At 30.0% G+C, this 16,629-nt stretch overlaps 1 pseudogene; it reads left to right on the top strand.

Annotated features, from left to right (window-relative positions):
• Nucleotides 1-859: 859 nt before the first annotated feature.
• On the top strand, nucleotides 860-16,319 carry LOC100262996 (phenylacetaldehyde reductase-like; annotated as a pseudogene).
• The last annotated feature ends 310 nt before the right edge of the window (nucleotides 16,320-16,629 follow it).

The raw sequence follows: 16,629 nt of genomic DNA on the forward strand, positions 1-16,629 counted from the left end.
GTTATAATATTTTTTAAAAATATATCTTTTATATGGTGTCACTTTTCGAAAACTGACACTATAAACCTAAAATTAATATCATCGATCCTAATTGAAAAATTTTATATGATGTCATCTTTGTGAATTTTAAGTCATATGGTGTCATTATTTTAAAAGTGACACCATAAATTATTTTTGTAGTAGTGAGAGAAATCAACAACTTGCTTAGCAAGTTGAAAGGGTCTTTAAAAATTTATTCAACACCTGTAGCAGTTGGTACAAAGGCTGCAAAACTCAAATCAGAATTGGGATATTGTATGGATTTTAGCTGCCAGGTGAAGCTCCCAATTTAATATTCATTTCCTCAGTCTCATTTAGCCATCATAGACTGCTTGGGAGGCGAGACTAACTAGTTATGGGAAAATACAATGTTCTTGATATTATAATATGTAAGAGCACAGTGAGCTCTTCCTTTGAAATCGTAAGCAGTGAAGTGGCATGGTCCATGAACTTGATTCTGTGATTGGCTGGTCAACCATTCCAAAGCAAGGGAAGATTAATTGTGTTTACTGAAGTTTAATTTGCTATCTATTGGTTTGATACAATGTCTGGTCATTTTGTTTCTTAGAATTAAAATAATTAAACAATTATTCTCACTGCCAAAATTTAAGCCCAGTAGAATGGCATAAAAAACCTAGTACTATTCCACAAAATCAAAGGAATCTCTGTGGAAAGAGAATGAAGGGAAAGAGAGAGGGTCAATCACGGAAGCTGACAGCAATAATGCATGTCTCGCACTGTACTCCCTGTATATGAAAAAAAACACAAAGGATAGAAATGTGTAACACAGATTTGAAGGTGAACGTGAGAGATAAGAGAGATGAGTGGGCAAGGAAAGGTGGTGTGTGAGTGGAGCTTCTGGGTACATAGCTTCATGGCTGGTGAAGCTCTTGCTCCAACATGGCTATACTGTCAAAGCAACAGTTCGTAACCCAAGTCGGTTCTCCATCTCAACATTTTCATTATTTTTCACTTTTTTTTTTGTCTTTTTTCTTACTGGTTCTGCTTATATGTATGTATATATGCTACAGACAATCTAACGAAGACGGGACACTTGCTGGCACTTGATGGAGCTAAGGAAAGGCTCCATTTATTCAAAGCAGACTTAGTTGAAGAAGGGTCTTTTGATTCTGTAATTGAGGGATGTGATGGTGTTTTCCATACTGCATCCCCAGTTGCAGTGGAAGTTTCTGATCCCCAGGTTCATCCTACAATATTACTTCCATTTCAATCCTGTAGATTTAGTATATTTCAGGCAGCTTGATTTTGTTATATCCATCTAATTAACTTCTATTTTCATTTATTTTTTGTTCATATCTCAGGCAGAATTAATCGACCCTGCATTGAGAGGAACAATTAATATTCTAAGGTCATGTGCAAAAGTTCCGTCTGTCAAAAGAGTGGTTGTAACGTCATCTATGGCTACCGTTGTGTTCAATGGGAAATCTCTAACTCCTGATGTGCTGGTTGATGAGAGTTGGTTTTCGAATCCGCTTCTCTTGGAGCAATCAAAGGTGTGCATTTGAGCTGATTTCCCATCACATTCTCTTTTCCCATATTCTTCTAAAAAGCAAACTGAATATTCAAACACTTTTTAATTGGTTTCCATTAGCTATGGTACATGCTTTCAAAGACCTTAGCCGAGGAGGCTGCTTGGAAGTTTGCAAAAGAGAATGGCATTGACATGGTTACATTGAATCCGGGGTGGGTGATCGGTCCTCTCTCACATCCTACTCCTAGCCTAAGTGTGTAAGAAGTTCTGAAACTCATAAAAGGTAGTCTTCACTCAGCAACAGATAAGAATATTTCTCATGTTTCAGTTTTCTACCTGAATATCAGTACATGCTTCATCTCAATATTGAATCAACTCCATCCAACATGGAGTGTGAACCTTGCTTCATCTCAATATCCACCATGTTGCTTCATAAAATATCATCCAAAATATATTATTATAATCATTAGTAATTGCCAGAATAATGAAAAGAAACGGATAGAAGTATATCTGCAGAGGATAAGATATATAATCGAGCAAAAAATATAGTGTCTAAATTTTATAGCTTCAGCCAAAATTTTCTCTTTATCACTTGATAGCAATGTCCCAAGAAAATGAATGGAAAATAACAGATTATCAACAAGCAGATTGCAGACTAAAGTTCAGTGTCCAATAGAAGCCTCTACTTCAAAGCGGGTTGAAATTTGTTTGTTGCAGGAGCTCAAACATTTCCCAATACCCCATATACATGGGTGGATGTTAGAGATGTTGCCAATGCGCATATTCAAGCATATGAGCTTCTGGAAGCTAGTGGCAGATTCTGTTTGGTAGAGACTGTCTCAGACAGTTCTGAGACACTGAAGATCTTGCACAAGTTCTACCCTGCGTTACATATATCTGAAAAGTAAGTTTCTGTTAGGTATCACTAGTACGATCATTAGTGGCATCAATATGATATTACTTCTTATCATTCCATTGGATGATTGCTGGCACAAGTTCTACCCTGCGTCCAGCTATTCTACCATAACCCAACATGTACAACGATTGCTTTTGTTACTATTAGGTCTTCTTTTATTGAGTTTTGAGATGAACCCACATGTCCTTCTCACTCATGGCAGGCCTGCAGATGACACACCTTATGTGCCAGCCTTCCAGGTATCCCAGGAGAAAGCAAAAGGCTTGGGTATTCACTTCACTCCTCTGGAGGTGTCCCTCAAGGATACCATAGAAAGCTTGAAGGAGAACAACCTCATCAGTTTCTGATTCAATTTTTTGGCTGCCATGCAAACAAACCACTTATTAATTAATAGTGTACCCGGAATACCATATATTGTTGTTAGGAAATAAATGTGTGGCTAGGTTTACTGGCCTTTATGCTTCCACTTTATGAAAGTGTGCCTTTAGGAAATCAATAAGCTTGCAGTTTTCAGCTTCCTATTTATGAAAGTGCAAACAGATTGAATTTGAAAGTTCAAGTAGAAATCCAATGAGTCAATATATTAAAAATTATTTAATAAATTATAATTTTTTGTCAGATATCTCCCACCTCTTGTAGAGGACACGACAAAGTAATGCACCTCTTTTATGATTTTGATCACAACAAAATGGTGATCTTGTTGCTTCTGTTGCATTGATAAATTATGATTTTGATCTCATGTATGATATTGAATATCATAATAATTCTAAGTTTAAATTTGATAATTTTCATGATGCATATAAAGCCTTCCTTGAAGAAAGTCTAAAAATGAAGTAAAATAATAAATCATTGTCTTTAGAAATTGAAATACTCATTAAAGACTTGTCTTTTAAAAATGATATCTTTTACTTAAGGACTATATGATATTAAATGAAACTGTTAGTATAGGAAAGTTCACTCAAGATAAAAGAGACCTAGCTTATGTAAATAAAATTGAGACTCCTGCAAGTAGAAAAACCAGTTTTGTTAAAGTCTAGGAAAGTCATCCATCTTTGGAAGCAACCACTGATACTACCCCCTATTGCATCATTTGTAATAAACCTAAAACGCACTCAAAATAAGTGTTATAATAAGACTCTTTAATAGGTTTCAATCACATCTGAATAGGCTTGTGAATGAGAGGAACATCCTTAGGAATCAAATTTTAAACACAAAGAAAGGGAAGAGGCTTCACATTTGGTCTAGAACTAGGAAAAGTCACGTTAGCACATTGCCAAAGGTTAGGCAAGTTTGGGTTAGGAAAGATGACCTTGTTGAGCTTTGAAGTACTAAAAGTTTTGTCATTTCAAAAATCATTAATTCCTCTAAATTTTCTTAGAATTTCATCTCCTAAGAAATCTTTAGGGGCTTCCTTTTACACATAATAAATTTTGTTCCATAACTTAGAATCTTATCTTACTGTCTTATTCATATCTCCGGATCTCTATATGGATTTTAAGAGTGCTTATAACTTTTCAATTGATATTTCTTTTGAGGACTTCATTATTAGTGTGCTAGAATCTTGGCTATTAATTTAAGGGCAGTGTATCACATATATGAGGAGTATATTTCTTCGTAAATTAAGGATTTAATACGAGGAGGGGGGAGGGGCTCATATTTTGTAAAAATCCATGTTCATTAGATCATGTTGGAAGACCCCCTGAATAATGAATTGATTTGGAATCCAGCATCATCTAATGAACTAACTAAATTGGAAAATCGAATTACTTAAATTGAACAATAAATTGATAGCCTTGAATTAGCTACTTTGGATGATTTTATTCCTCTTACATCTCATTTGCTCTTGAAAGGTTACATAATCTAATTGTCATTAATTTGATTCTTTGCTTGATTTGGATTTACTTTCTTGAAAGTGGACCCGAGAATTCATTTTGAACATTCAAGTGCCCGCGCCTTTCCTCAACTATAAATGCATATTTTCATTTTTGTTTTCATTCACATGCTAGCATTTATTGTTTTCTATCCTTATCTTTGTCATTTTTATGACAAAAAGAGAGAGAGAATGATTGATGTGCAAAAATGATTTTGATGAATCCTTCTCTTTTAGTTATATTCTCGATGATAATCATGATTGTGATGATTTATTTTAATGCATGGTAATATTTGATTTTGATACATGATTAGTGTTGGATTATGACCATGACATTTATTACAAATTGTTACAAATTGGATGGTTTATATATTTTTCCATACACCGCTTTTCATAGATATTATTGATTGTGCAAGTACAAGGTTGGAGACCTTTTAAGATCCAAAATTGAATGATTAAAGATCATTGGGTAGGATGTTTGGTTAATCCTGAGAGTAAAGTAGTATATAGGGATTTATGAACTAGTCATTATTTTGTCACAAAATTACCAAGAGAGCGATTATTAGTATGTTAGACTAGTTAGCTTAAGTGGTAATTTTGTTCCATCAAGTTCTTGGTATTGACTATACACATGATTTGTAATATCAGTAAATACGGATATATCAGTACTTGAATTTTACGGATATATCAGAAAAAATGTAAAATATTGATTATGCGAAAATTATTCAAAATTTATGAAAATATTTGAAAAAACTCCAATATATATATATATATATAAGAATGCACATGTTAAAGTGATTTTGTAAGTGTAATTGATATAAGTATGATTAAGGAGAAAAATATCGGTAAGTAGAAATATATTGATCTTAATAATTTATTATTTATCTTATCATATTAATTTTAATTTATAAAAAATTAGAATTTCATTATTATTTTTTTAGTAATTTTTTGAATAAATTTATATTTTTAATATTTTAAAATAAAACATTTAAAATTAAATAGATAAATATAAAAAATTTAAAAGTGAAGTGATAATAATTTTTTAAAATATGATTAATGAAATAAGTGATGATACATTTAATATTAAAATTATAATTTATTTAATTCAAATGTATTCAATAATGTAAAATAAATTATGATGCATATATAATTTTTTTTAATATTTAAATTTTTATATTTAATTATCATATAAATTATATATATAAAAAAAAACTTGTTAAGAAAATTATAATCATGGTTTTTTTTAATTAATCAAATAAAATTTAAAATAAAATAATTATAATTTATTTATTTATTCTTTTAATGATGAACTTTAACATATTAATTGTGAACTTGGCCTAGTGGTAGCCAAGCTTCAACCAAAGCTTTTCGGCCTAGGTTCGAATCTCCCTGATTTGACCCTTCCCGATTTTCAAACCATGACATGACTATCCCTAGGATTTATATTATTGTTGAATCCCTAGGAATTATATTGTCCTTCAAGATTCAAGATTTCTATTAATTCATCTACACAAGTATTGTTGAGTTATTTGGAGTATGATGATGCATTATGACCTAAAGTGGACTAATATCTAAATTAGGTAGGGAAAATGAATTGAAAAATGAAAAAAAACAAATCCAAACCCTTCCAAAATTTTCGAAGTTTCCAAGCCCATTTTTGTGAACATTTGGTTCTACATTTGAGTAGATTTGAAAATCATATAAAAATTCTTCAAATTGTAAATTCATTTAATTTTCTAAAGATTTGTTTATGTATAATCCACTAGAGTTGTTCTATAAATATGCCTAATGGTTGTGCTATTCAACAACCCTACACCCTGAGCATATTATGATCATTATCTCTATGCATTCCTAACACTCACAACTCAAATTTTGTTCACTTCAGTAAGGATTATGACATTGCTTCATCATGGACGTCAAGATAGGACTTTTGACAAGAGTTAGATAAATTAAAAAAAATTATTCTTAAATTACCGTAGTAGGAAAAGTAATTCCAAATCTACGACAGATTTTGCCAAGTAGGAGAGCGGATTTTGCAGGGATTGGAAATCGTCTTTTGAAAAGATGATTTCCATCAAAACAAGTAAAAAAAAAAATTAATCCCTCAAAAATCGTCTTTTGAAAAGACGATTTCAAAAAAAGTTATTTAAGTGGAAATTGTCTCTTCAAGAGAAGATTTCCCAAAATAAAAAATAAAAAATTCCCTTTAAAAAAATTATTTAAGTGTAAATCGACGATTTGCCAAAAAGTAAAAAAAAAAAAAAAAATTCCCAAATAGAAATCGCCTCTTGAAGAGACGATTTTCCTTAAAAAAAAAAAAATTTCCATCCAAATTTCAATTTAATATATTTAATTATCTTTATTTTATAAAACAAATAATACAATTTAATATAAAAATATATCATAAATCCATTTTAAAATTACAAAATTAATTATACTCATACAATTATTATAAATATATATTAAAAAATTAATTAATTTAATTTACTAAATTTAATATAATATAAATAATATTTATCTATTGTTTTTTTTCTTTCACTTTGCAATTAAAAAAAAACTATTATCAATTTATATGAAAAAATGAGTTTAAAAAAACAAATTTGTTATTAATTTATTAAATAATTATTTACAAAATAAATAATTTTGTTTTGCTTTAATTTTTAAATTAATTATATTATATAATTTTAAGATTAGAAAAATTTAAGTTAAAATTTCATGTGTTTTCATAACTCTTATAACTTATTATACTTCATCACACCAATTTGAAGAAGACCGTTTGCTATCCTCTCATAGCTAACACCAATTTGAAGAAGACCATTTGCTACCCTCACACCAATTTGAAGAAAACCTTTTACTACCCTCTCATAGCTAACACCAATTTGAAGAAGACCGTTTGCTACCCTCTCATAGCTAGCCATAAGAGAATCTTACCTATTGAATGTGTTGTCATTTCCACCCATTAAATACTCTAATTTACTCCACCAATTTACCGTTATACTCTACCAATTCCATTTGAAACTCAAACTTTAACCACTTATCCTACACACTACACTCATCCTACCTTTTTTCAACTTCTCATACACTATAAATTGTCTTCTTCATTCTCATTTTCACCTTCAAATTTCTTCTTTCTAATTTTCACCTTCAAACTTCTTCACTCTCATTTTCCCCATCTTCCCCACTTGAAAGTCAATTTTTCACTTATCAGTTTTTCACCTTCCATCTTTGGTAGACTTTGAGCATATCTCCTCTCTTTTCTTCGACACTCACAGTGCTTATAAGGTAATATTTTTGCTTTATTTTTATTTCAAGTTATTTTATAACGTATAGTTTTTATTATTATATAAGTTTTTAAATTTATTTGGATTATGTAATATTTGTTTAAATAATATTTATTGGAAATTATTATTTTAAATAGATTAAATCATTCAAAAAAAAATAAAAGATATATTATTTTATTTGTATGTAATATTTTTGCCTTTATTTCATATTTATTGTGTAATACATGATAGATATTTGTTGTTACATGTATTTTTTTTAAATTTATTTGATTTATGGTAATTTTGTTAGAATATTATTTGTTGTAAATTATCATTATATAAAGATAAATGAATTAAATCATTCAAAAAATAAAAATGATATTAGTTTATTTAATTAATATGAAATAATAGGATTATTGCTTATATTTATCAATCAAATAATACATTTTATAAAATATTAAAATTTAAATTTAAAAATAAAATAAAATATTAGTAAAATGAGAATGAAAAATAATAATAATAAAAAAATAATTACATTTCTATATATTTTGCATAGTATAAGCTTTTAAAAAAATATTAAAATTTAAAAAATAGAAATACAACATCATCCAAAATTATGAATTTATCCTATATATTTTTTAAAAGTGATATTAGTGTTAAAAAATTGAAAAAATTGTTGTAAAACAATGAGATGTAAAAATAAAAATATAAATAAAACTAAAATGTTATTTGATTTATATATATATATATATATATATAAAGTAATTGTGTATAATATAAAATAGTAACCATGAATATTAAATGTGTATAATATATATTTAAATATTAAAATATTATATACATTTCAATATCCATTTTAAAAAAGAAAAGAAAGATATAATTGTAAAATGTTAGAATATATAATAAAATAAAATAAATAAATTTAGTAATGGTTGTTAGTATTAAATTATTTTTTTGCATACAATATTAATTAAAAAATATTAAAATATAAGAAATATAAGTTGAACATTATCCGAGAGTTGGTCTTATCTCATATAATATGTAAATGTACATTTAAAATGTTATATTATATACATTTAAATATCCATTTTTAAAAAGAAAAGAAATATATTGTAATGGACAATGCACCATAATATTAGTAAAATAGATTTGCAAAATACATATTGTATATCAATTATTATCATAAAGTTTATTGATGATGATATTTCTTTGTTGATCTTTTGAATAGGTTTGATAATGGACGGTTACACCACAGTATTGTGTTGTACTATGGGTGAAATTATTGATTGTGAATTTTAGGTAAGTTATAATCGTCCTCCTGAAAAAGGTGTTTCAATCAATAGTATGATAACATTTGATGAGTTAGAAACAAAATTATGTCATACTCTGAATATTAATCGTACTTACACCAAGTTAAATATGATGTTCCGATATCCAGTTCCCTTTCCAAATGGAAGGGGTACTGTTAATTATGTCCATTTGCCTATTCGAGATGATAGTGATGTGAGCATAATGTTTACTATTATCGCACAATCTCCTCCTCCAAATACTATTGAAATGTATTGTCAAACTTCTTCCATTGATTATCACTCCATACCTAGTAGCTTTACTACCCCAATGCATATTGAAAGTCTAGGTCCAAGTCAACAAATGGTAGAAGAGAACACATCTTCCCCTATGTATATGCAAAGTTATGATAATGACATGGAACCTATAGTTAAGGTAGATATGGCAGGGGTTACTAAGTCAATTGTAATAACAGTTGGAAATTATGTTGATATTTTACTTGGAAATGATGATGATAATGTGAAGTTATTTGATGAAGATGATGGTAATGAGGATATTATGGACATGGAGGATAATGAAATTACAGAAAATTATGCATCATTGCTAGGTGGTGGTGAACATGATGTCCCTTTCCCAATATTTAGAGAATTGAATTGAGATGTAATTAACTCCATGGCTGACAACGATTTAATAGCACACACTGGCTTATGGAATGAATCAAATGAATTGTTTAAGGGTTTGCAGTTTGAGAGTAAGGTAGACTTACAATATGCTGTTAAACGTTATTCCATATGTAGGAATCAACATTTGATTGTTATTGAATCTGAGCCAGATATGTGGGCTGTAAAGTGTAAAAAATGGTCTGAAGGTTGTAATTGGAGGTTTTGTGCATGTCGTCGTAAATCTCATGGTTTGTTTGAGATAACAAAGTACATAGGTCCTCACACTTGTGTTTACCCTAAACTATCACTAGACCACTCACAATTAGACTCCACATTCATTGCACGAGAAGTTCAAAATGTAGTCCAAAGTAATCACACAATTTCAATTGCTGCATTACATCAAATAGTGAAAGATAAATTTGGTTATAATATTCATTACAAGAGGATTTGGGAAGCAAAGAGGAAAGCAATCATAAGGATATTTGGTGATTGGGATGAATCTTACCAAGCTTTCCCTAGGTGGATGAATATTGTTAAACTTACTAACCATGGGACTAAGGTTGTTTGGAAGACATCAGTACTAGCAGGTTGCAATGGAAATGTACGTTTTATGCGTGTGTTCTGGGCTTTTGGGCCATGTGTTGAAGGATTTAAGCATTGTAAACTAGTAATACAAATAGATGGTACTTTTTTATATGGAAAATACATAGGGAAACTTTTGATTGCAACATCAATCGATGCTAATGGTCATATCTTCCCTCTAGCATTTGCAATAGTTGAAAATGAATCATCAAATAGTTGGTCTTGGTTTCTTTATACATTAAGGAGTCAAGTCACACAAAGAGAAGGCATATATCTCATTTCTGATCGTCATGCAAGAATACAAGCCACCATTAGGGATCTTAATGTTGGTTGGAACCCACCTTATGCTCACCATCGATATTGTCTTAGGCGTGTGGCAAACAATTTCAATGATAAATATAGAAATAAGATGTTAAAAGACTTAGTGTATAGAGCAGGGTCTCAACATCAACCACAAAAGTATGAGTCATGTATGGCTGAGTTAAAACGATTAGATGAGAAATACACAAAGAAATGGACTTTGGCACATGACGGAGGACATCGGTATGGGTGGATGACTACAAATATTGTTGAATGCATAAATGGAGTGCTTAAAGGGGCTAGAATGTTGCCTATCACTGCTCTTGTTCAATTAACTTTCTATCGTTGTGTTTCATATTTCGAGACTCGTCGAATAGAGATACAAAGTCGAATTGCAAATGGAGATTTGTATAGTTCCTATGCCATTAACAAAATAACAAAATATGAATCAAGGGCTAGTGGATACACTATCAATATCTTTCACCGTTCAAATGAGATATTTGAAGTGACAACTGCTCCCCATGGGTTTCATATGGATAAAGGAAATAATATACAAATTGTGAAGTTGAAAGAAATACCATGTACTTGTAATAAATGGCAATCATTTGGTATACCATGTTCACATGTGCTAGTTGTATGTGCATGTGCAAGGATTGATAGTTGGCAATTTGTTAACAAACATTATAGGATGGATGTATATGGTTGTTGCTATGCACCACAATTCAATCCAATTCCACATCAAGCCTATTGGCCAGAACCTAATTTTCCAATTGTTCATCCTAATCCAACTCTAGTACGTGATAAAGGAAGACCAAGATCTTCAAAGATTAGGAATGAAATGGATTGGAGAGAACCAAGTGTCAAAGTTCGATGTGGGCTTTGTAAACAAGAGGGTCACAATCGTCGAAAATGTTCTAACAGAGGGGAGTCTTCTAACACAATCGCTCAATGATATTGTAAGTTCGAGTTGAAAATTTTACTATTTAAATGAAATTTTTTTTTTTTACATTAAAGATGAACATTGAGTTATTTCCATATAATGTCATTGGAATGTCTTGTAATAAACTAATGAAATTATTTCAATATATTATAAAAAATGAGTTTAAAAATACAAATTTGTTATTAATTTATTAAATAATTATTTACAAAATAAGTAATTTTGTTTTGTTTTAATTTTTAAATTAATTTGATTATATAAATGTTAAGATTAAAAATATTAATCTTTACGTTAAAATTTCACTATAAAATGAATAAAATATAAAAAAAAATGTTAAACTAAATTAATTGTTCTTAATCTTCAATTTTTCTTTAAATTAATTCAATTAATTACAACTAATAAAATTAATTTAGTTTGATATTGTTTTTTATTTATAAGACAGATAATATTTATCTTTTTTTTGTTTATGTGAAAAATGATTTTATAAAAAAGAATTGTTATTAATTTATTAAATAATTATTTATAAATAAATAATCTTATGTTGAAGAGACGATTTCCCTTAAAAAAAAAAATTCCCAAAAGGAAATCGTCTCTTGAAAAGACAATTTGCCAATAAAATAAAATATATATATATATATATATATATATATATATAAAACGATTTGCATTTGGGAAATTTTTTTCTTGGCAAATCGTCTCTTTAGGAGACGATTTCCACTTAAATAATTTTTTTTAAGGAAATTTTTTTTTTTTGGGAAATCGTCTCTTGAAAAGACAATTTCACTTAAATAATTTTTTTTTTGAAATCGTCTTTTCAAAAGACGATTTTTGAGGGATTAATTTTTTTTTTTTTTTTACTTGTTTTGATGGAAATCGTCTTTTCAAAAGACGATTTCCAAATCCATTCTCCTCCTTGACAAAAACTGTTGTAGATTTAGAATTATTTTTCCTACCACAATAATTTAAGAATAATTTTTTTAATTTACCGTACTCTTATCAAAAGTCCCATCAAGATAGGCATAAGTACCGATAAAGTAAATCTATGTATTTAATCTTTCATAATTATTACATTTGCATTTCAATTGATTGACATGTGGTTTTTACATTTATAAAGTTTTTAAAGACTCTATAGGTGGTTTTTCACCTTTAATGGGTGTTTAGTGTGAGATTGATTGTTCTTTGTTTTATTAATTGAATATATTTAATCAAGGAACATATAAAAACTAAAAATTGAATTTTTTTTTTTTTTTTTGGTTATTAAAAAGAAGACTACCTATTTGTAGTCCATAATACAAGATCTAAAACATTCAAGTAATATGCAAGAGTAGCATATATATATATATATATATATATATATATATATCAAAATTTTGCTTTATAACATGATCAAGGGCAATGCGAAGCATAAGATGAATCAAATACAATGGTCCACAAGAACTCACATTGGAACCCATTCTATCACCTTCTTGTTCGGTCACATAGCACCTGCAAGAATTCCAGTAGAGTTCATTGTCACGAGCAAATGTCCATTTTCAACACCATAAGAATCTTAGAGGATGTTTATTTATTTTAGCTTTTTGTTGAAAGAAATTTTTTTTAGACTTCAATTTTTTTTTCTTTTTACTTTTTTATGGCTTATTATAAACTTTTTGTTAAATATAAAAAGTTTTATGATATGTTTGGTTCCTAGAAAATATAAAGGAAAATACAAGAAAAAAAAATACAAAGGAAAAAATGATGGAAAATAAAAAATAGATTAAAAGTCGATAAATTATTTTTATTTGTCACTTTAAACTTATTTTAACTCATCGATATAAATATTAAATAATTTTAAAATGTATAAGTTTCTAACTAACTTTAATTATATTTGATTTTCTTTTATATTTTTTTAGAGGATAACCAAATACGAGAAAATCATTTTCCCTTACAATTTTTTTTTCTTTCTTTGGTATTTTTTGAAAACCAAACATAACCTTAATATTTGACTTTTTCTAAATAGAAAAGTAACATGTTGATTTTTCTTTACTTTTTAATACTTAATAGAAATAAAATATTACAAAAATAAATAACTTAATAATTAACATTATTAAATATTAAAATTCTATTTAAAATTAAGTAAAAAAACAAACCCACCTTACTCTTTGATTACTTAAAAGCGTCTAACCCAAATACTAAATCCTTGCCCACTCAAGCGCCATATTGACATTTGGTATTGGCGTTTTCACAGGCCAAATACATATCCCAATAAGCATATCAATATGTGTTGGAATTGTACGTCATTTATGAAAACGAACCATATGTGGATTAAGAATGAGAATAAAATAACTTATCAGTAAGCTCTTTAAAAAAAGGTTTTCAATATAAATGTTTTTAACCTTATGCAAAATGATTCCAACGAAAACTTTGTCATTTGTAAATATTAAATTTACAAATTTGTGGAATTGTTTCCAAACTGCTTCTCAAAATAGCAACAGTAGCCTGGAATAAAAAACTAGGAATATTGGAGAGAAAGGGTCAATAACGGAAGCTGATAGAGGTCATGGGTCAATAACCTAGACACTGACGCATTCACATACGTCTGCAGCTATTTTTAATTCTAAATGGCACACACAGTACTCTTTCTCTATATATAAATACCTGTCAAAACGTAAAGCATAGATGTGAGTCTATAACATAGATTTGAAGGTGAAGGTAATTTATACCTGTCAAAACGTAAAGCATAGATGTGAGTCTATAACATAGATTTGAAGGTGAAGGTAAAGGAGAGAGATGAGTGGAGAAGGAAAGGTGGTGTGCGTGAGTGGAGCCTCTGGGTACATAGCTTCATGGCTGGTGAAGCTCTTACTGGAACAAGGCTATTATGTCAGAGCAACCGTTCGTAACCCAAGTCAGTTCTCCATCTCAACCTTTTAAGAGAGCTATTTTTCATTTTTTGTCTTACTAGTTCTGCTTATATGTATATATGCTACAGATGATACAAAGAAGACAGGACATTTGCTGGCACTTGATGGAGCCAAGGAAAGGCTCCATTTATTCAAAGCAGACTTACTTGAAGAAGGGTCTTTTGATTCTGTAGTTGACGGATGTGATGGTGTTTTCCATACCGCATCCCCAGCTGCATTGGAAGTCACTGACCCCCAGGTTCGTCCTGCATCAGTTCCATTTCCATATCGTAAATTTAGGATATCCATACAAAGAAAACAATATGTTCACCACAAAATTCAATCCACTTTATTGATGGGAACGAAAAACTTTGTGATTATTTATAGATTGGAAACTACAATTCTCTTGTTGGGTTTGTAATAGATCATAGAATTGTTGGGATAACTCGTACTATTGTTGAACAAATCCGATTTTGTGATTTCATGTTTGCCTATGGTATTATAAGGTTTCGTTATACAGGGCTGACTTGTATTTTCTTTTGTTAATTTATTTTATTTTTACTTTTATGCCCCATATATCAGGCAGATTTAATTGACCCTGCATTGAAGGGAACAATGAACGTTCTAAGATCATGTGCAAAAATTCCATCTGTCAAAAGAGTAGTTGTAACAGCATCTATGGCTACGGTTGTGGCCAATGGAAAACCTCTCACTCCTGATGTGCTAGTTGATGAGAGTTGGTTTTCAGATCCAGTTTTCTTTCAGGAAACAAAGGTGTGCATTTGAGTTTAATTCTCGGATTATACTGGTTTCATATAGAAGAATGCATTGGATTGCATTCAATACTGAAAACACTTGACTGAATATTTTTTGAACTTATTTGGTTTCTGTTAGCAATGGTACATGCTTTCAAAGACCTTAGCAGAGGAGGCTTCTTGGAAGTTTGCAAAAGAGAATGGGATGGACATGGTTGTGATGAATCCAGGATGGGTTATCGGTCCTGTCTTACATCCTATTCTTAATCTAAGTGTGGAGGAAGTTCCGAAGCTCATAAATGGTACTCTGCAGCAACTGATGATAGAATATTTATTATGTTCAATTTTTCTACTTGAATATCATTACATGCTCCATCTCAATACAGAATTAACTTCATCCTACAGCCCTTCAAAATGGATTGAATAATGGAGTGTGTGCTTTGCTTCATCTCAATAATCAATCATGCTGATTGTACATTAAACTTCAAGGGCCAAAACAATGCATGACTTCAAAGCAAGATATCATCTTCTTCATTCTTCTGATACAAACATTTGTTGCAGGAGGTCAAACATTCCTGAACATACCATATCGATGGGTGGATGTGTGAGATGTTGCAAATGCACACATTCAAGCATATGAAAAACAGGAAGCCAGTGGGAGATACTGTTTAGTAGGGAGTGTCTCACACGGTTCTCAGACACTGAAGATTTTGCACAACCTCTACCCTGGTTTACACATTTCCCAAAAGTAAGTTTTTTATTGGTTACTGTTCTGAGACAATTAATAGGAGGATGTTACTACTTATTGTTCCACTGCATTCATTGAAGAGTAGTTACCATCTTGTTTCCCCTTAGATTATTATGTCTCGGTATTATATATGGATCAAAGCCTAAAGGCACTGATGAATTCTCAAAGTTGTAACTCAGCTATCAAACTCTTCTTTTCAAAGTCCCACCATTCTTAAAAACAGGAGGTGTTTCTTCGTCCTTTTAACTCTTCATTGTAGGCATTTATAGTCTTGTTTTCCCGAGAGCTTGCCTTTTTCACTATTTGTTGTTTATCTTGTTGAGTTTTTAGATGAAACCACATGTATTTCATCTATGGCAGGTGTGAGGATGACAAACCTTGTGCGCCAACCTACCGGGTATCCCAAGAGAAAGCAAAAAGTTTGGGCATTCACTTCACTCCTCTGGAGGTGACCCTAAAGGATACTGTAGACAGCTTGAAGGAGAACAACCTCATAAGTTTCTGAGACGTCAGTTTCTGTAGAAACCTTATCAACATTAATGTTTTTGAACTAAATCTGTGGCTTGTTCACCTAAATCCATGTTAAGAAGGTGGGCATTTAGAATTCTTACATATTGCTAATTCTCTTGTCATCTTTTTGTTAAGTTTTGCAATAATACCGATTCTCAAGGAAATGGTGATTCAAGAAGTAAGATCTTGGCCCTCAAAATCATGCTAGTCCCATAATTTAATGTGATATTGAATGTTTTAAAAGAGGTTTAAGCTCATCTTATTGACAATCAATTTTTTCAAATGAGATAATTAATTAAAATCTTATACCCTACTTTCCAAGCATATGGTTTTGAGTCACCCAATCGTATTCTCTACCTTACACTATGTCACACTTCTTCACATATTTA

This window comes from Vitis vinifera, chromosome 13 (genome assembly GCF_030704535.1).
Source record: "Vitis vinifera cultivar Pinot Noir 40024 chromosome 13, ASM3070453v1".
Taxonomy (NCBI): Eukaryota; Viridiplantae; Streptophyta; class Magnoliopsida; order Vitales; family Vitaceae; genus Vitis; species Vitis vinifera.